At 37.1% G+C, this 21043-nt stretch overlaps 1 protein-coding gene and 1 long non-coding RNA gene across 3 annotated transcripts in view; one reads left to right on the forward strand and one right to left on the reverse strand.

Moving 5' to 3' along the window:
* The window catches only part of LOC109535306 (UDP-glucosyltransferase 2), an 18063-nt gene extending 13398 nt beyond the window's left edge, over nt 1–4665 (reverse strand). The window contains exons 1-2 of one of the 2 annotated variants that reach the window (XM_048667504.1): nt 4575–4665; nt 3811–3949 (exon numbers count right to left, since the gene is read on the reverse strand). The gene's annotated coding sequence lies outside the window, so the exon portion shown is untranslated. The remainder of the gene's footprint in view (nt 1–3810; nt 3950–4574) is intronic. The other variant, XM_048667501.1, reaches the window with a different exon arrangement.
* Nucleotides 4666–16403: 11738 nt separating this feature from the next.
* Nucleotides 16404–17089, forward strand: LOC109533507. The gene is made up of 3 exons (XR_002171530.2): nt 16404–16683; nt 16733–16858; nt 16915–17089. It is a non-coding gene; the product is annotated as an uncharacterized LOC109533507 (long non-coding RNA).
* Nucleotides 17090–21043: the final 3954 nt, after the last annotated feature.

Genomic DNA, 21043 nt, shown 5'->3' on the forward strand with positions numbered 1-21043 from the left:
GTTATTCTGAAGCGCTATTTCTTCATATAACGTTCGTCGATAGCGTGCGCCTGTTATAATATAAAGGTTTTACTGATACAACACACCAGTTGGAGCCAGATAACGTGTTTGACGGATAACATGCACGTTAAAGTTAACATGAGTGATACAGCACAGGGCTGAATGTGTGAAGGGATGAACTAAATGGACAGTGAAGGTATGTTTTCTGTTGTTTTTATTGAACCGTCTGAATTTTTTTAAATGTATTCAGTGGAATTCAAGTAGATGTTTGAAATCGACCATCGAATAGTAATTTGTTTTGCGTGGCGGATTTCAACAATCAACCCTGTGCTATATCACTCACGTTAACTTTAACGTGCATGTTATCTGTCAAACACGTTATGTGGCTCCAACTGGTGTGTTGTATCAGTAAAACCTTTGTATTATAACAGGCGCACGATATCGACGAACGTTATATGAAGAAAGAGCGCTTCAGAATAACAGCATCAAATCACATGCCGCTTTCGAACTTAACGTGCATCCCTCCAAGTTAACTTCGGAGAATAAATAAAACAATGGTGTTTAATCAGAGCGTAGTTTTGTCTTTTAGCTATTATTTGTTTTTAATTTGAAAGAAAAATATGTCTTTTGGTGGTCTTATAAGGTTAGCTTTATTAGAACAATTGGAAAATGGTCTTGAAAATAAACTTTATTTTCCTCCACAAACTCTACTAAATTTTCAAATTGTTTGCGGGTTGTTTTTGTGCCTCTTCTGTATATGCTCAATTGAAAGTGTTTGAGATGATGGGTCAAGAACAATAACGAAAGAAATTGAAAGTGAATGCAAATCATAAACAAAGACAAGTATGGAAGTAGGTGGCCCAAATGGCCAACACGTGCACATGTGGCGGTGGTGCATATGATTTAGAACCTTCGATGGTTTGATGTTAACTCTCTCTCTCTCTAACTAATATTTTTAATTTTTAACGTTTGATGGATAACTGGGTTGGAAACACATACGTTAACTCGGAGATATAGCACACCTCGGTTGTGTTGCTGCGTTATCAAAAATGTTATCCTGAACTGTTAAGTTGCCATAACGTGTGGCCGTTAAAAATAGCATTTATGAAACAGCACAGGGCTGAATATATTTTTAAGCCTTTCTTATTATGCTCGCGCTGTTGATTACATAGAAGAACAGAGACGTTACAGAGAAAACCATCGTTAATTAATTAGTTAAATGTTCACTAAATTAGCATGTTTCACTTAAACAGTTCATTTTCAGCTCTTCCATTAACAGAAACAAAACAAACGAAAATTTTTGTTTGAATAAGCGACTCATTAATTTATTCAAAATTTTAGAAAATGCTATAAAAATGTGCGTGGTCTTGTAAGTTGGAATTTAACAGAACATCAGGCAGCAAAAAATCAGGTCACTTTTTAGCCCGTTGCATAAGATACTCTTTTATTCATCGCAAAGTCTTTGTTTTGTAAACGGGATTAACTGATTTGACTAGAAAAGACCAACTCACAATAGTCGATTTCATAAAGGTTTCTTCAAAGCTTAGATTTATATGGAAATATCGAAACCTGCAAGTTAGCAATCGATAAGCTTCCTGCAGTTTCTTCGCATAAAAAGCTAAGCAGTGGCTGATCAAGGATACGAATTGCAGTATCCCTTTCACTCTCATTATCAGCAAATATATAAATGTAATAACCACTATTAAAGGTCACATGCTCCATATTATTTGCAAAACTTTCTGAAGTATTTTCTCATATTTTTTTCTTGCTAACATTGAGGTATGCGCCTCCAAATCGTTTTAAATTTAGCAGAAAGTTGCTGACAAATGTTACATAAGAATTCCTAATACTAATAAGTCTCTCCACTGCCGAAAATCAGGTTTAATGATGTTGAGTTTTGCCAACTGAAGTAATTAATGGAGCCCGTGCGAAAATAAAATACTAGTTTCAACCAAAACTTGGCGTCCGTGATTTTACTTCGTTAGTCGCTCAAGAAGCATGACTTTGCATCTGTCGGCTCAAATTTGATGTATTCTTTGCCTAGTCATTAGAGTTTGAGCCACTAAAGCTGGGAAATATACTGGACCTTCACTGTGGCTCGTAAAATAGATAGATAAGCATTATTTCTGTGTGGTTACCAAAGCAGAAAGTGAAGTGTGTCTTCAAAATAGGTCGCGTAATAAAATTGGAAGTGTGTCACTGACTACAAATTACTGCTAGTCATTACTACCTATTGAAGATACAATTTCAATCTTGTTATCAGGTGGCAAATTAAAACAGAATAACGTGAAAATGCGCAGTGGCAACCATGCGTGAAAGTACATATTTTTTGGCAAACGCAACACGTTATGTATTGTATTTACGTTATATTTGTGGTTAGGTTTCGAATTGCTCCCCTCCAAACTAAAAACCGATAGCAATGCCGGAAGTCATTTGTTGCACTAGTAGATTTTTTAATACAACTGTACGAGCGAAGAATTATTGGTTAGTTTTTAAAGTGAGCTCTTCAAAACTTGACAAGGTGCAACAAAGTCGAAAATCCATTTAATACGTTTGAAGATATTTTATGAAAACAGGTTTTACTAAAGATGTCTTTTTAAGATGGCCCCCATTTAATGTAAATGCGGATATTTTTGGAACCCACTGGTACTCCAACTGTTTCAACACACATCTTCTTAAAATGAACAAAATATTGAAAATCCATTTGATGCGCAGGTATATGTTTTGACAAACATAACACCACTGTATCACCGTTAGATTTGTGGTTAGCTTTTAGATTGAGCTCTTCAAAACTTAAAAACCAATAACAATATTGGAAGCTCATCTGTTGCTCAAGTAGATATTTTTGACAAACGTCACTTAACAGTCTCAATTATAAAATTGTAGTTAGCTTTTAAAATGCGCTCACAATTTAATCAATACCAGAAATCACTTTGAGAGGAATAACGCAAATTTTATATCAATCTTTATATCTCTTTGAAAATTAAATATAAAAAATAACTGGTGTTAAAGCTTGAAATCGATCCAATTAGGCTTCGTTGACCGATATTGTTGTTAAACGTTATTCATAAAACTGACCGAAAGTGGATAGATGTTAGCCTTGTCCAGTCCAAATCTTCAGCACATTATTAACTACTTGTAAATATCCTAAATTACCGCAAGTTTATTGGCTCATCATCATAGTTGCAGACCATTAATATGAAAATAGCCACAGTTATTTATAATGTACCGATTTATCCAAATTTGGCAACAATAACAACGCTACTCGAGTGCATCAGGCGATTTATAATGTGTTTAAAATGGTGATCGGCTTGAACGATTATTTAAACAAACGAACGCACAAAATGTTTCGAGGTCTTCATCTGTTTCACTTTCCTTTTCGATTTGTTGACTCAAGTAGGCATCTAAAACCTCTTTTCTCTTGCATTGTCAAAATATTTCGTCAGTCAAGCGACGTGCCAAAATAAAAGTCGTTGCACAATTGTTTAGTTTAAAGAATCTATGAAAACGTTTAGCGATGCTTGCCCAATACATATCACCATCCAGCAGCAGAGTGTAATTAAAGAAAGCGAAAAACTGTGTTTCGAATGTGGGTTAAAAGATATCGATTGCAGCTGGTTTTGTTAAAAATATTTAAAATTTTCGAATTTGAAGTTTTGCGCTTTTGCTGTTTTTGATTACAATCTAATTGTAATACTATTGTCCCTTAAAGTTTTTGAATTTGCGTGTTTTAACAGAATTTTGACACCAAATAATGCATTGTTCCTCAACAGCTTCCGGTAGATTACATTAGTTGAAATTAATACTCACCGGCTTAAAAAAACTGCAAAAATTTATGTAAAACTGTATAAATCCACAACACAGGAAGATTCCATCCGCTCAAAGAGCTCCGTTAAACTTCATTTTTCTAATGGCTGGTTTTCCTTCGAGTGAACAAAACAAACCAAAACTAAAAAGAAAAACTTCCGCACTCACTTTTCTTCGTTTCTGTTGACTGGTGGCCTCTTGCGCCGATCGAGTAATGGATAACTACTGTTTCGATATGGTGCACTGGTACCGCTCAGCTCGAAAGTCGGAGAAATGGAATGGTCGGTACCAGTATCAATGGTACCAAATTTACAAATAAATTTGCCTACACGATTAAAGTATTGAAAACCTAAATAACTATTTCTGATGGAAGCGGTCAAAGAGACAAACTTTTCTTTGACTAATTCAAGAAACATTAGGATCTTGTTGCTGTCGAATGCACATATCTGTTACCTTCTCTCAACCAGTTGCTTCGATATAATCAATATTATCTAGCACAGTATGACATAACTGGCTTTCGGCTTGCAAAACCCAAATTCGAAATCGATTTTCGGTAAATATAAATTCGGACTGTGACCAAGCATTTCCGCAATTTGTGCGCAATTAGGTACCCGGTTCTTTATGGCTTTTTAATATGATCTTCTGTCCATTATGGTTAATAACCAGATTTTATGCAATTTTCATACTATTCTGATGTAAAACCTAATATATTTATAATTGCGCGAATTATTCAGAGTGGAGTTATATGATTTTAATTTGGTGCTTACCTGCAAGAATGTCTGTTAATCCTTCAATTCACTTAACCAGATACTTAACAGATACTGAGGCACCAAAAGCAAGCACACGGTTTTTGTTGAATACAAGTGAGAGATAAAAACAATACTAAAATCATCTTCAAACAATCGTTACTGTTTGCTCAGTTGTCACAACAAAACCAGGAACCGTTTTACGTCTTTACTCGGAAGGAGCTTAATGGATTGGCCAATTTTGTCAGAAAAATGTTGATTTTTTAATTGTTTTGGCATACAGCTTGATTTTGGGCTGTCTAGACTAATCTGTACTATCATTGATGATACAGCAAAAGCGAGTAACCTTAGACTGCACGTAGTTAAACACTGTTCAGGTTTGAGCAAATTTTAAAGTGAATTTTTTAATGGAAACTACAGCTTGAAATCTACAAAAAATTTTTTTGTAAATTTAGTTGCTGTATAAATGCTGACCATTAAAGTAGAAAGGGAAGGAAAATAAGTCATAAATATTTCTGATTCAGCGACTTTCTCCACATTCTTGTGCAGACGAATCTTTGAAATGCCAAAAAAACAGGAAAGGGACGAAAAACGCAAAATGGAAAATGCAAAGCTTAAACACAAGAGGAAAACTCGACAATGTAAATGCAGAACTGAATATGCTACAGATCAAGATCTTGGAACTAAGTGACAAGGTATCGACTCACTGGTATCAAAGTGTTGCTACTATTCTGGAACTTGCTATGCTCATTTTCTGTAAATCACAATTTGCACCTTGCGTCTACATTGCTGCAACAATAATTAAAAATATTTGCATTTGCCAAAGTTCCAGCTTGCGCGGCGAAATAAATGTGCTGTTCATCATGGATGATGCTAAAATTGCGGCGGCAGCTTCCATAATTTTCTGTGATTAATCTAAAAAGAACAAGAGAGTAAATAGGCGTTACTGGACGACCCGTATATCTCAGAGCAGAAGCTTTATACAGTGGCAGTGATTTGCTGTACGACCTGGCAATTGAAGATACTGGCCAATTTAAAAATTGCTGTCGCTTGTCCAGGCAAAGCTAGTAAATGCAAACCATTTGCTGGAATAAACGTCCTTCTGTCCTAAAACGTATTAAGTTCTTTAATTTAAGTTTATGTGAATGTAATGCATAAAAATACCTTGTTGAGTTCTTGTTGTAGTTTTAATTTTGTCTCTTTCCCTCCGAAATGAAGATAGCAATGAACTCATTTTTACTTTTATCGATTCTAGGCCGCTATTCATCTCTGTTGCGATTTTCATCCATGCATCGTATTTTTTATTTCGTAAGTGGTAATTTTTATTACCGCAGTCCCATAATTCACGCTGATTTTTATATAAATTTATCAGATGTAATATTTTCTCGTAGTCCGAGTCATTTCCTTCAGATTCGCACAAGCGCGTATAGTAAACTTCCACTAGCGTCAAAACTAAATTTTCGCGAACACGAACATTTTTTTGTTGTACCGACATCAACCGGAACATCCTTGCACAGGATACCGTCCTAATTAGTCACATTTCATAAAATTTGTAACGTTCGCAAATGCCTTTTTTCAAATTTTTAAAATGATGTATGAGTAGTGAATATATCCATATAAGTGCAAGAGTCCATATACAATCTCATAACTTTCGAGCAAATAAAGCCGATATTTATTTTCTCTAAACAAGTACCAACAAAACCATTCTGCTGGGGTCTTTGCAGTGAAAGTCAACGTCCCCAGTTCCCCAGCATCGACTCATTTCTTTCCTTCAACCCACTCTGGATCAGCACACTAGACATGATTAAATGTTGTCGAATTAAACACTAGCAAGAGGAAATTAAACAATGAAACCAATATATTCCAAAAGACCACACAAACGGGCATAGAAGCCGCACGTAGAAAGTTCGATCAATAGAGTAGCAATATAAATCTCCACAGCGTGAAGATCGGAACCTATCGAAGACCGTTTCAATGGGCATCATCCGCGGAAAAGATTGTCGTGACTCAGGAGTTTGTTCTAAAATCCGGTCGTCATGGCGAAGGGCTTTGTTCTAATGCCAGATGAGAGCTTTCTAAAATACATAGAAATCGAAGCCCGAGCTTGAGCCAAACTTTCCCCAACGCTAAGAATCTGGGGTAAAAAAGGAGTGAGTGTTTCTTACAGAGTAGCCTTTTGCATGTGTTTCTTATTGTTTAAACATTGGAGATAATGTTAATGAGTGAGTGTTTATGACAGAGTAGCCTTCCAAATGTGTTTGTTATTGGTTAAACACTAACTAAAATGTTAATTAGTGAGCCTACCTTAAAGATAAACCTTTTCGACTGTATTTAATAATTTACTTTTTATAAAATTCACTCTACCTTTCTTCTGTTAAGTCCTTATATTTATTTTTCTTTTTTAATATTAAACTGTTTTTTGTTAAAATATATCGAAAGTCTAATACAGACTTTCAGTCCAATACAGATTAAGTATCATTTAAAAGCTCAAAAGGTAAAAGACAGATCCTAGTACTGGCTGTAGTCGTACAGCAGTACTTGAGTCAAACTTTTGTTCAGTTTATATGAGTAATTATGGTAGGTTCAGGTACTGACTGTGGATGTCCCGCAGTACCTGGGCTCGGAACCCGTTGAGAGAGAGTAAGCTAGTAGGCGTGTACTGGCTGTAGATGGCCCGCAGTACATAGTGAAGCCAATTGAGATACTGTTTATCATGATAAATGCCAGTAAGTAGTAAGTGGCTAGTAGAGATTTTCCTGAGCAGATATTTCGTGCGCTGTTTCCCTAATATCTACCTATTAACAACGCAGGATTAGCGAGGATTGTCCTAGGGCGGTATTTTGCGCGCTGTTCCCTTAATACCTCCTAACAACCCAGGATTAGCAGTAACATAATGCAACTTCGGTTGTGGTTTTGTTGGGTTCAGAAATAGTATAAAGTTACTACGGTGAAGCAGGTCATAGGTAGACAACTCCTGACGTCAAGTGAGGATTCTGGATTGTGTTACTTCATGCTGAGGCACGGTTGGTGCTTGTAGCTGAATCTCATACATTTATTTATTCTTGTACTTAATTATAATTTAAATCTATTTCTTATTGACCTGGTTACTCAATTACCTTTTCTACATTTTTTTCGGATGAATAATCTCGATCAACCACCTGACGAACTGCCATTAATAAAATACTGTTGACCGTTGTAAGTGTGATTATATGTTTTTCATGGTAGTTGATGTTTATCTGTAATAACTATAAACTAACGTCCAATACACTAATTGACAACCATCCCGCACACTTCAGTTAAAAACTGTAATTCATGGTGATTGATTAATTAATTGCCAAAACGCCGCTGATTTCTTCGGATGAAGGTAACTTTCAGGTGCATATAAATCTGTGGCAAACATTGCGACAACTCGGTTACGTCGAGCTTCTGTTGTTGGGTTCAAGGCGGTTTGTTGTGCACATTTACAGATTCGCTCGTTTCCAAATTGCAGTTAATTTTTTTTTTATTAAGCCGGTCTCAAGAAATTGATATAGCAGCAATTCGTTATAAAACAGCAATAAATCATCGTTTACAAATTTCGCTTCAAAAATAAACATTAATATGGACGTAACCACAGCACTAATTCCTCCTGCTCAAGTAGTTGTAAATGTTGAATGGGCAGCGCATTTTGTTAGCTTTGGGATTTTGGCGGATGCACGCACTGCTTTTCCACGTAACGAGCATTATTTAAGCAGATTAAGTGTGCGCGATAACTCGCAAGTCATATGATAAAATTTAATATTTAATTCTTCAAAAAGACTTTGTAGGAAGTACAAGTTGGAAAAAGTATTTTGTTGAAGAAACTTTACCTAAAATATCAGAGTTGAATAAATATAGTCTCCTTCTTCTCAGGTCGCCGTCTGTCTATGAAGGTTATAACCCACCTGCAACCTTTTACACTGCCAACGTTCTGTACACCTTCCACAGAAGAACACACAGAAGGCCCTATAAATACGACGGGCCATCCAGTTTTTAAAACAAAGTTCCAACTAGCATCTCTTTTCAACACGAGCTGGTGTCCAAATCGTTTTCTGAAACGCTAACTGATTCTACCCCAAAATGCACGTAGTTACCACCGGTAAAACAACGTGAATTTTGCTGTCCTTTAGGAACGTTTTCTGCAACTACGAACTGCTTCAGAACTTAACAATTACATGATTTATCGGCCACCCCAACAAGGCAGGGGGCGGCACTGCCATTTCAATCTAAAACTCCCTATCCCACTTCCGAGTCCCCTCAATTCTTAACACCTCACTAATTCTTCATATAGAAAACTCAAAGCAAATCCTTATAATTTCGGCCTATAAACTCGCGATGGGGGCTATCGAATAACAACTATCCAATTATTCGATAGTTTCAATCAATTCGATAGCGTTGTTTTATTCAGTGATGGAAACTATCACGTAAAAAGTATCCAATTATTCGATGGGGTGTAAAGGGTTTGGCAAAAAAAAGCCAAGGCAAACTCAAATAGCTCACGAAGTTTTGTAGACCCAGTCCAAGCGGTCCAAGCTAACAGCCCCGGGTGGATGAGCCGGTAAGAACAACTTACAAGGGTGCTGACTTATGTTAGGGATGAGAAATCATACGTTTGATCAACGGCATGTGGATGTAGAAGGCGACGCAAAACTACTGTCTTAAAAACTGTTAGAGTATCCCTAGTAAAATCGTAGACAGCAATCATTGCAATGTTCAAGACAAAATGTTCCGTAGTTAATAGTTTCCCAATCGGATCTCCCGGGAGAACAGTGGCGAATGAAAGCAGTAGCCAACTATATGAAGATCGGAAGGAACATAGAATGCAATAAGTGTTTTCGCACCAGGAAAACAGAATAACATTGTGAAGGAAATGTTGATACTAAATATGGATAGTGTGGGGGTAGTGATGTGAGTATCATATCATCATTTCTATGTACGTCTTCGTATTTCTAAGAACGTCTAAACAACTATATTGTTGGTTCGAATAGTGGACTGTATAAGAAAAACACTGAACTGAAATATATAATTACTCTGACTATATATATTTCCGCACAAGTGCTTTAATTTTGGGATTCTTAAATAGTACTTTTACCGGCGACGACCAAATGTAAAAGTTCTAGAACAAAGCCGTTGAGCATCGGACAAACCTCCCTTACATTTCATTAGCGAGGTTGCCGCTAAGCCTTAAAGTTAGTTTCTTTTACATAGAAATGGCGGAATTGCCATTTCTTAATAATACTCGATTTTAAAGGCCTAACATATATAGACCCAAAACTCCCTAATAACTCTATAACCTATGACACAGTTAAGAGAGAGCTTAACGATGTATAAGGGATATTAGTGGATCGGATGAAGTAAGTGTAGATAAAACGTGGAAACAAATGCAGAGTTAGAAACAATAGCTGAAAAACATCTAGGAAGCAAACGAACCCAGAATAAGCCATGAATGAGAGCAGAAATTTTATATCTTATGGAACAAAAGAGAAAGAGCAAAGGCAACAAAGACGAGTACCGCAGCCTAAATTAAGCAGTACAGAGAAAAATTAGGAAAGCAACAGAGGAATAATTAGCAGCTCAATGTAAAGAAATGGAAGTACTGAAAAATAACTTTTAGCTTTCACATGCAGAAAAGGATGAAGGAAGTGGCTGGATGTAACAGAGTGAAGGCAGGTAGTAATAACGGGTTATCCAATTCGAGGATAGGAGAGTAAAATCTTGCTATTTGAGATCTGTCAAAGGTAAACGTCATCCGAAGGGTTCCTATTTTAGTTGAAGGTTTGCCATTTTGGAATATTGATCGTTTAACTGTCGAACAATGCGTAACAATTATTAGATGTTACTATAAAAATAGTGATTCTGATGTATCAACTTTTAGGGGTCAACGAGCAGATTACGGTCGACATAATCGACCCACAGAGCAAACCATTTTGAACACAGTGGAAAAATTTGAAGAGACTAGATCCGTTGCTGATATTGTAAGTGATCTGCATCGTCGTCACATTCGTTCAGCTGAAAATATCGCTGTTGTTGCTCAAAGCGTGGAGGAAGACCTGAATTCGTCGATTCCCCGACGTGCTTAACATTTGGGATTGTCTTATCTCCATCCGTATAAAGTCGAACTGAGTCAAGAACTTAAGCGTCAAGACCATGGGCAATGCAGAACATACGCAAATTGGGTGATTGAATAACAACCCGTTGATGATGATTTTTCGAACCGAATTTTCTTCGGCGTTGACGCTCGTTTTTCGCTAGGTGGTTACGTGAATAAACAGAGCAGCCTCATATGGGGCTCGCAAAATCCTCAGGTGATAGCAGAAAGAGCATTGCATCCTGAAAAGGGACCCGTATGGTGTGCATTATGGTCCGGTAGTCTTATTGGCCAGTATTTTCTTGAAAACGATCAAGGAAGAGCCATAACAGTCAATCCTGAGCGCTATGGGCGCATGTTGACCGATCATGTTTGGAGATAAATTTAAGATTATGACCTGGAAGACATGTGGTTCCAGCAGGAGGGGGCAACAAGTACACAACACTGGCAGTTAGAGTCTTATTGAAAGAGACATTTCCAGGACCCGCAATTTCGAAATTAAGTGTTGTCAATTGGTCCGCAACATCCTGCGACTTAACGCCGTTAGTTGTCTTTTTGTGGGGCTATGCGAAAGATCTTGTTTACGCCAACAATCCCCAAACTCTTCATAAACTGAAAGCCAATATCCGTGAAGTTCTGACCGAGACATTTTTTTTCCGTTAGGTTTCGGAAATGCTCTTTTATGCACTACCAGAGCCGGTGGTCTGTCGCTCTGGGTTGTGTGTGACTCCAGCTAAGCTGTTTACTCACTAAAACCCTTTACTCACCGCCAAGGTGGTGGTTGGACTTGCACCGCGGTCATTTCTGTCCTACTGTGCCCTCGTAATTTCACTCCCTCATTATCCCTGCATATTCAATTAATTCCAGAAGAATCTTGAGGGGAGTTCGCATGATCTGGTCTGGTGGAATTTCAACTCCACCCGGGAGTCTTCGTCTACCCGTTGCACATGTCGTGCAGTCAAACATAACATACATACAATGGTTTCGTCCTCTAATTTGCAACCCCTGCAGGTCGGTTGATCGCTCAGTCCTATCCTGAAGAAGTGTTTTTTGTCCTGTTTAAAAGGCCACTATCCTCCTTATTTTTTGCCTCCTGCTGAGATCTAGAAGTTCATTTTTATGTACTGGTTGTGGAGGTCCCACCAACTGCTTTGCGGTATGGAATCGCGGTGTATCCTCCCAGTACTTTCTGTGTTGTTCCAAGATCTACTGCCCAACTGCCACCCTAACTTGGCCATGAGATATACCACAAGCAGGTTTTTGGTTGATCAGTGGTTCCTCGGTCCCTGCCTTAGCAAGTTCCGCAGCAATCTCGTTTTCTTTCTCCTGTTCGTACCAGTTGCCCAAGTGAGTTTTACTATGTTTGGGCTCCCGGCCAATGTGGTAAGTTCTTTTATACAATCTAGTACACATTGTGATCCAATTGTGTACGACAGGACGGAGACATTACCGGTAATGTGCCAAAAACTCATTCAAAATTACCTCAAAAGGATTGCGGCCTGTGGGAGGTCCCGTGGAGGATATGTAAATGATATTGTTTTTGACGTATAATGGCAAGGTTTAATCTTTATATTGCATTCAAATTTTCGTCTCCATCTGAATATTTTGTGTGCTTTTTTAAACTTACTTTTCCAAACATAAAATGAACAACCCTGTGTTAAACGGGTGTATAATAATTGACGTGGGGGACAAACGTAAAATGTTGAAAGTATACCTGTCGGAAGTGTTCGATGATCATGACAGGTCTCCAAAACTGGTCTTTGAAGCAAACAATGTGCACTTCAAAATATTACGATCAGAAATACTATATGCCTTGGAAACTATGAAATCCGGAGCTTATGATAAACTTATGCTGAAACTTATAAACTTACGGTAAGGGAAAAATTCCTAAGCAATGGCTATCACCTTTTGTGCTTATACCTCATGTACACTTTTGTGCTCATACTCAAGCAACCGAATCCAAGAAGACAAATTTGAGACTACCGAACCATCGCACTTATGAGCCACACCTTAAAGTTCTTCAGAACACACCTTGAACTTCAATGCAAAAATATGAAATGAAGGAAAGAAGCAGACCAACGCCAGGCTCCAGAGAGTGCCACAATTTAATATCTAATGAAATGAAAGGTTTCAATCCCAGATCCGTCATGTATATCAAAGATGAAAACGGAGACACTATAGTCAACGAAAGTAAAATAATGGAAATCTGGAGAAAGTATTTCAATGATCTTCTGAATATGGAACGGGAAGAACAGTACATATGAAACACATACCTGACTGCGAACTTACCAGTGGAAAAGCCAAGCTACGCTGAAATACAAAGAGCTATAAATAAGCTAAAAGCTGCAAAGCACCTGGCTCCGACAATATACCATCAGAACTACGCAAATATTATCGACTAAATGGCGAAAACGTATAATGGTTCCCAGCCATAAAAAAGGAGACAAGTCGAAGTGCGTATGCCTTGTCATCCCTGTTATTTAACATCGTCCTGGAAAGAGCCATAAGACGAGCGGACATAAACACCGAACTCCTATCAACTGAAGGCCCCAAACTAATACTGGCTTATGCAGATGACATTGACCTGATCGGTAACACTATTCTAATGGTAAAAAAATTATTCAATAAAATAGAAGGAGCAACTAGCGAAATGGGCCTAATGATAAATGAAGAAAAAACTAAATACACTTGTGTAAACCGACTCGGAAGAAGAGACAGAATAGGACAAAACGTATCAATAATCACGCTCAATTTTGAAAAAGTGGAACGTTTTAAATATTTAGGCGCAACAATCACAGTAGATAATGATATCACCGAACAAATAAAAGGAAGAATCCAAGCCATACATCGATGTCGATACTCCCTAAACAATCTCCTTAAGTCAAAAAACCTGACACAGATATCTAAAGTAAAAATATGTAAGTCTTATTAGACAAATATGGATGTGAAACGTGGACAATGACTAAAGCTAACCAAGAAAAACTCTGCTTGATTGATCATTGCTTTGTATTTCTTTCAGTTCAATTTTTTCTCGACTTTTTTCTGCTTCTGCTCGACATTTTGTCATGCGACGATTAATCCATAAGTTTCTTTTGTGTCAACTCGATTTTCACTCAGTTTAGTAGTCGGTTTTTTCAGAATTTCGTATTTCTTAGTTTGTGGTGAAGTTGTCCAGATTTCTTTTGCTGTTGCTGTTTGTTGTTTATTGCTTCTTGTGATTGAACTGTAAGTCCGTGATGCTTATTCCTAGTTCTCAAGGGGATGCATTTGTCTAAATGGCGCAATTGTAGATTCTAATTGTCCAATTTTAAGCACTAGACTGGCAATATTTTTGTGAAGGTGGTAACTTGATCTCCGCATTTCCGTCATGTCAAAACACAGGACTGAAAACTTGAGAACAAACTCAAGGTTTTCAAGAAGGCAAAGACCTAAAAGGACGTTGATTTTTACCAATCATGAGTTTATGTAAATTTTAAATCTGATGATGGCGCTGTTGTCTCGGCGAAACATAATGAAATAAACAATGTTTCAAAATTCTTATTTCACACTTTGACTGAGACCCACCCAGGAAAGATAAGAATATCATAACAAGTACACAGTCAGGAAAATAAATCAGAATATATATTTGTTTGTCACATGCTGTTGAGATCCACATTTTGCAATTTTGGCACAAAAAAGTTAGTTAACATTTCATTATAGCGAACATCACTCACTGTTAATGCTTGCGCAATTGGATTTTTGAAGAAAAATGGCCGATGAGGCCTCCAGCCTACATTGCACACCAAACAGTGACTCTTTTTGGATGCACCTGTTTCTCAACATCATGAATCTTCTCTCTCATTTCGTTTCGGAACCCCAAAACAGACGATTTTCTCGTTAACGGAGCGCTCAAGATGAAAATGTGCCTCGTCACTTGAGATAATTTTTGTTTGAAAACCACCATCCAATTGTCGTTGTTCCAAAATCTAATCAACAAAGGCTCTTCGTTGCGCATGGTCTTCGGACATGTAATGGCCTTTTTTTAAATCTCAAATCATGACACTACAAATGGCGCGCAATTCAAATCCGTCGTCTTTTTCTCGATTTTGCATAGTTGATGGCCTGAGTTCGGGCGGAGGTCTTTTGTTCAAATTGCTTTGTTGGAGTTCTAGATATAGTATTTTTTGAATTAAAAACATCTGCACAATTCTCGCTTTCCGAACTGTTGTTATCAGGTGACTTGATCCCTGTAAATACCGACCCCTGTAAATCGTTTTCATGGGCTGGTTCTTATTGATGGCAAGTATCGCTATTTTGTTGTTTGTTTATGTTTGTAGCTCCGAAAATTTTTGAATTTCACTCTTAGATGTTCGGTTCGTTAGATTTATTTCTAATGAATGGCTTCTTGGTTTTTGTCTATTTCTGCCAACTCCTCCGTTCTTCTCGCTTTTAGTATGACTGCCACCACTTTCATGTTCCATTCTGGTTTTTAAGTAAGTTCTAGGAGTGGATAGAACACTAAAATATGACACACCAAAAACGTGTGTACACCATATAGGTTTTCATGGAACGTGTTAGTGATTATTATTTTGTCTTTATCTCTTTCTTCTGCTTTACTTTTGTTTTTGATAGCTATGATCTGGTTATACCTTCTTTCCGTTTCAATTTACTCATACTTTAGTTCTTCTCTATTATATCTTCGGCCAATTCCTCATAGTAATTTTTCAGATCTTTTCTTATCAATTTCCTTGTTTCTCTTGTTTGTCTATAGCCATCAATTGCATATTTGCCCTCTTTATACATTGGTCGTCGTTCTTCTACTTTTTCTTTGGATTCTTTTGATATTTTTCTGGTCTTTGTTTGTTTTTTTTCTGCTACCACCGTTGTACTACCTATGTTTTCGTTGTGGCCACTCTTGTGTTCTTTTCCTGGTCGTTTATTTTTAGTGATGTATTTTCGGTCTTTTCAAAATAATAACGTTTTTCTTCCCGACATTTCTCTTTTGCTGTTTCAGGGTACTTGTATCTATGCCTGATCTCCCTGTCTTTCTGCCCGTTCTCCTTTACGCCCATTATCTCTAGCTATTGTTTACTTTATTTTTGATGTCCCAGTCATCGACGTCTGGAGTGAAAATAGGAAGAGAAGTTCGCCAGGGCTGTGTTCTCTCACCCTTCATATTTAACTCATACTCAAACTAAATATTTTAGGAAGGTTCAGAGAATACAGAATATGGAGTGAAAGTGAACGGTGTTCTCCTGAAGACGCAATAGGATCATTGGACCCCATCTAAACACGAAAATGGTGCAAAAACCACAAAAATTTATGTTGTGTATATTCACCTGAGATATGCAACAACTATTGCACCTAATTCTAGTGCAGTTTTACATTTTCAGAAAAGCCTGAAAAAAATATGTTTCAGTTCTACCATAAACCAGAAACTTCGCAGTACACTTAGATAGGCACCCGTTTGACTTTGATTAAATATGTTCGATTGTTTCTGACCCCTGTCTTTGTGCCGACAGCACATTAATCAAAATAATCCTTTTCGATAATTTCACTATTTGCATTACAGTTTTATCCAGAAAAACATGCGAAACTAATTGCAATGTACTGATTTTTTCAGTGACCGAAAAGTCACTGCTATCCTAGGTTTAAATCTGGGAAAACCCACAGTTTCAATAATCATGCTGGCAAGCAACAACAATTTGACCTTGTTCTGATACTATCATATAAAATGGATTATATATTACCGTGCATTTTACAAAAACGCAGTGAACTTTAGGTCAAAATGCGATAAAACAGGCCTATAATGTATATGCATATAAAAAACACTGCTCCTATGTATATCTGTATAAATATTAGAATAAAAAGTACTTTTCCTAGATTCAGTACCCAATTGAGGCTGGTTCCTTTGCGCAGAAAGGTCATTGATTAAATAAACCAATTTTGGACACAAATATGGGACCTCTAAAAATTGTTTTCGTGCTTTGTGTGCTGACTCTTTATACCCGCGGGGCTCCAGTCCCACAAGATGACCATGCAATCGTAAGTAGTAGAAACTTTAAAACACTTTTATTCGGCTGCTTGACTTCAGATGCCACCGCCCATTAGTAATGATGGCAAAGCAAATCACCGATCTAGGCGCCAGGCAGCACCTCAGTGGCAGCCAGATGCCCCTAAAAAGCCGAGCCAGGCAGAAGTAGTTCAGAATATATTCAATGTAAAAAAGTAACTGGCGGAGGACTTCACCAATGTAACTCACAATTTATTTTTTAGATTCCCATTTCTGTTTTGCAAGCAGTAAGCAAGTTGGTGAGCATTCTACCCCCAGGCCCCCCCAAGGGTGCCCCGAAGCGCTGTGGCTATAATTGTTAGAGGGCAGAGTTTCAGTAGAAAATTAAGTACAAAAAATTGCCAAACTATACCGGATATTACATGTTTCTAAATAGCAGCTTTATGTGTTTTCATGTTCTGTTTAACCGTTTGGTAAAACATTAAGGATTAACTAGAATTTGGGGTTGGTTTTCTACATGTGTGTAGTAAGCCAACCAGCTAAATCGAGAGTCAGTTTTTTTTTCGTCTCATTTCCTTGCCTTGGCAACGATGTTATTCAGCTTTTTAAAGTGCCTGGAATACGCATAGCATTAAAGCCATTTTGTGGAAGAAAAATTGTGCAAAGTTTGCGGGAAAGGGTTGAAAAGGATCAATTGCTCCACATAAGAAAGGCACAATCAGCGAAAAATGTGTGAGATTCTCTGAAATAGGGAAACAAATTATAAGTCGGACTGTTCCTGAGGACATGGAAGCAAATCGTAATAGATTCTGTAATCACGTAAGTCAACTTTCAGCTCTTGTGGAGGCTTTGGCGGGTGGCTAATTTAAGCGCTACTCTTCAGTACCAGTCTTCAAGCTATCCTTAGGGTATTCCAGAGGAGGCCCAAAGTGGGCATTCCCTATTTTAAATGTACATGGCATTCGGCTCATTTCATCAGGAAGTCTATGCAAGATTTAAATTTAGGAAATCCGACAATTTAAATAATCATGCTGGCTGGCGAACAACAACAGTTCGACCGCGTTATTGGACACTATCATATAAATTGTATTACATATAAATATAGTGTAATGCGGGGTGAATGACTTATTTGAAGGGAGTGCAAAAATATGAAAATTTCTAGAATACCCATATTAACGGTTGAAAATAGAATTTCAGCTTTGAAAAATATATTATTTTGAAATCGTGCCATGTTTGATTGGAACCCTATTGAAATACTTAACCAGTAGACACGAAAAAAGAGATCTTTGCTTCAAATTAAGAACATTTTTTAAACCAGAAAAGTCTTTTTATGCAATTTTTTGATAAAAATTCAGCTTTGGTCAATAGTTGCTAACAACGATTTGTCTTTAGTCTGATGTGAACTTTGGGTCAAAGTGCAATAAAAGCGGCCTGGTGTACCCAATTGGAAATCCTACTTATACAGGGTGATTGAAAATTGGCCGCAATTTTTTTGAGGTGTTGTCTTGCGGTGTTTTAGGAGTACAGCAAAAATGGTAAAAACATTAATTGTTATTAAAAACTGAGAAATTTTCAAAAACCTTTACTACGAAAAGGGCAACAATGTTTTTCAAGGTAATTTGCCTAACTAACATTAAGTAAATATCTGTTGCTTCGTAATTATTTAAAACTCCGGTAACCATGGCTAAATAGAGAAAGTGACAATAACATAGACAAGAATAAACGGTAAATTCAACATGTATCGTTGAATGGCGGAACCTATTTCGAATCTCGAATTATTAATTTGTCTATTAAATTAAATTTTACAAATTCCAAAAACATAAATTTGAGTCTATAACTCCAAACAAGTGCATGAGTTATTATCATGCACTCTTCTCGAGCAGCATCTCGTATTCGGTTAATTAACTCTGCTCAATTTAAACCGGTGTTCAGTAATCCATTGGTTTAATGTGATCCTACATACGTGGTAGGAATGTAGCCGATATTTATTTGGTGCCTGGGCAAGTGTCAGTTGTTGTGCTATGTTCTGAGTGCACCTGGAAGGCTCTTCTGCAATTACGTCCAATGCTTTTTCCTCTGTGACTGGAACCTAAAAATCGATTGTCGTCCACTATCTTTCTGGAACCACTCCCCTCGTCCTTTGTTGGCGTGAATTTTTTCAACTTCTGCTATGTTACTGTAGCATTTCCCCTGAACTAATTGCATATCCGCAAATTCGTGAAAGGAAATTTAAAGTAAGTCATAGTTTGATAAATTATTGTTATTATTGACAAGGGCTATCCACCTGTAAATATCTGTCAATGACAAAAAACTTTTTTGATATTGAAATTTTTTGTAATTTGAAGCAAAGATCGTAATTTTTCGTTTTGAATGCTTAAGTATTCCAATATGCTCTCAACTAAACATGGAACACTTTCAAAATAATGCTTAATAACAAAGTTGAAATTCGATTTTCAACTGTTAATATCTTCTAGAAATTATCGAAAAAAAAAATTCAATATTTTTCTCGCACCTTCCAAGTGAGCCCGTATTACCCCTTAACAGAAATGCCGCTAATTTGGAATTACCTTGTATACCATACATAATTGCACAATTATTAGAATAAAATAATAAAAGTACTTTTTTAGATTCGATATCCAGTTGATACTTATTTGTTCTCGCAGAGAGGAGGTAAAATAAATAACTGGATTTTTGAGTGAAAATGGCACTCTTGAAAATTGCTTTCATACTTTGTGGGTTGACTGTTTCTTCTAGCGGAGCTCTAACTTTACAAGATGGGCATGCTGAGGCGAGTGCCTACTAGAAACATTTAAAGTAGAATGCCTCTGCCAAAACACCCTTTGGACAAAATGGGAAGCATTTAGAGCTTTCTTCATCCCTGTGGCAACGACCATAACGACGTGTTTCCCACAAGAAATGCAGCAGTGGGAAATGCCCCGTATACGAGTCGCCGCTCGAGAAGAGTGCGTAATAAGGTGATCATAGAAGGTGATGTAAGAACTAACGCCAACAAAGGGCTGGAAGACACTGGAAGGGACGACAATAGATGTCCGAGACACAGGGATCGGAGATAACTGCATAACAACTAACACTTTCCGAGGCACCAAATACCAAGGAAGGTCTACGCTCCTACCACGCATGTGAGATAAACAGGGCGCATTACACATTAAATCTCTGGTTTACTAAGCATCGGTGCAAATTGAGCACGAGTTACTTATGCGAATAAGAGAAACTGTTCAAGATGCGAACTAAGACTGCCGCCGAGAGTGTACAGTAAAGTGATCGGGCACAAACATGTTTGGAGTTAAACGAGTTGAACTTTAACAAGTTCATGTGATTTAACAACTTAAATTAATTTTATTTGTGGTTTGTGGTGTTGCCTTCTTAGTATAGAACATCCCCTTAAAATAGATATATTCTATGTATATATGAAGGATTCAGGTACACCACAAAAATGTTGCCCGCACTGACAATAAATAGTTACAGGGTGATGTTAATCTCAAAATATTTAATTCCCACTTGTTCATATTTCAATTGCCACTTCAGTTTGAAATAGTTAAGAAGTAACAACTATTTATGTAATGTTAATTAGGCAGATTACCTTGAAAAACTTTGTTGCCATCCTTCTGAACTAGTTTTTTGCAAATATATCAGTTATTAATACCTATTAATTTATTTGTCTATTTTTCTTGTACTCCCAAAATACCCCCAGACAACACCCTAATAGGAATGACGTCAATCTTGTCAATCAGCCTATATAATATAAAATCCTCCCCTTTGGATTTTGGCCTTTGCAAAATTCTGTGAACCCTTTATTATGTTTTTTAACGTTTCGTCACGTTTTCATGCCAAGTTTGAGAAAATTGGGGTTTTAAGTTTTCGAAGGGCTTCAATTTTATGTTCACCTTTACGTCGGTTTTGTTGTTCTTAAATTAAAAGCTTAAAACATGATGGAAATCCAAAGTAGTTTTGTAATAGGTATTAACAATTTTCATTAGGCACTGGGTAGGAATTGGATATTTTTCTTAGTCAGGGATCTCACAATAATGAAACGCTTTCTCTAACCTTTCTCTAGTAATTCAAATCGCATAGGGCAACTAAGTATTTTTGGGCCAATATCTCGAAGGGATTATTAAAAATGCCGAAACCATGTCTACTACTGTCCCAAATCGTGTTTAAAATAGAATCGTTACTGGTTCTTGGCCAGTTCCTGTTCTGAATCTAGATATTTTCTGGTCGTCTCAATTTATTTCACTGTAATGAAATTAATTTTATCTACAACCATATACAGGGTGATTCAAAATTGGCGTAATTCCTTTTAAGGGCTAATAGGGGCTCACTTATAGGGTTCCATTATTTCTAGAATTATTCATATACATATTATTATATTAT

This window comes from Dendroctonus ponderosae, unplaced genomic scaffold (genome assembly GCF_020466585.1).
Source record: "Dendroctonus ponderosae isolate FM_Combo_2020 unplaced genomic scaffold, Dpon_F_20191213v2 Dpon_F_20191213_1, whole genome shotgun sequence".
Lineage (NCBI taxonomy): Eukaryota > Metazoa > Arthropoda > Insecta > Coleoptera > Curculionidae > Dendroctonus > Dendroctonus ponderosae.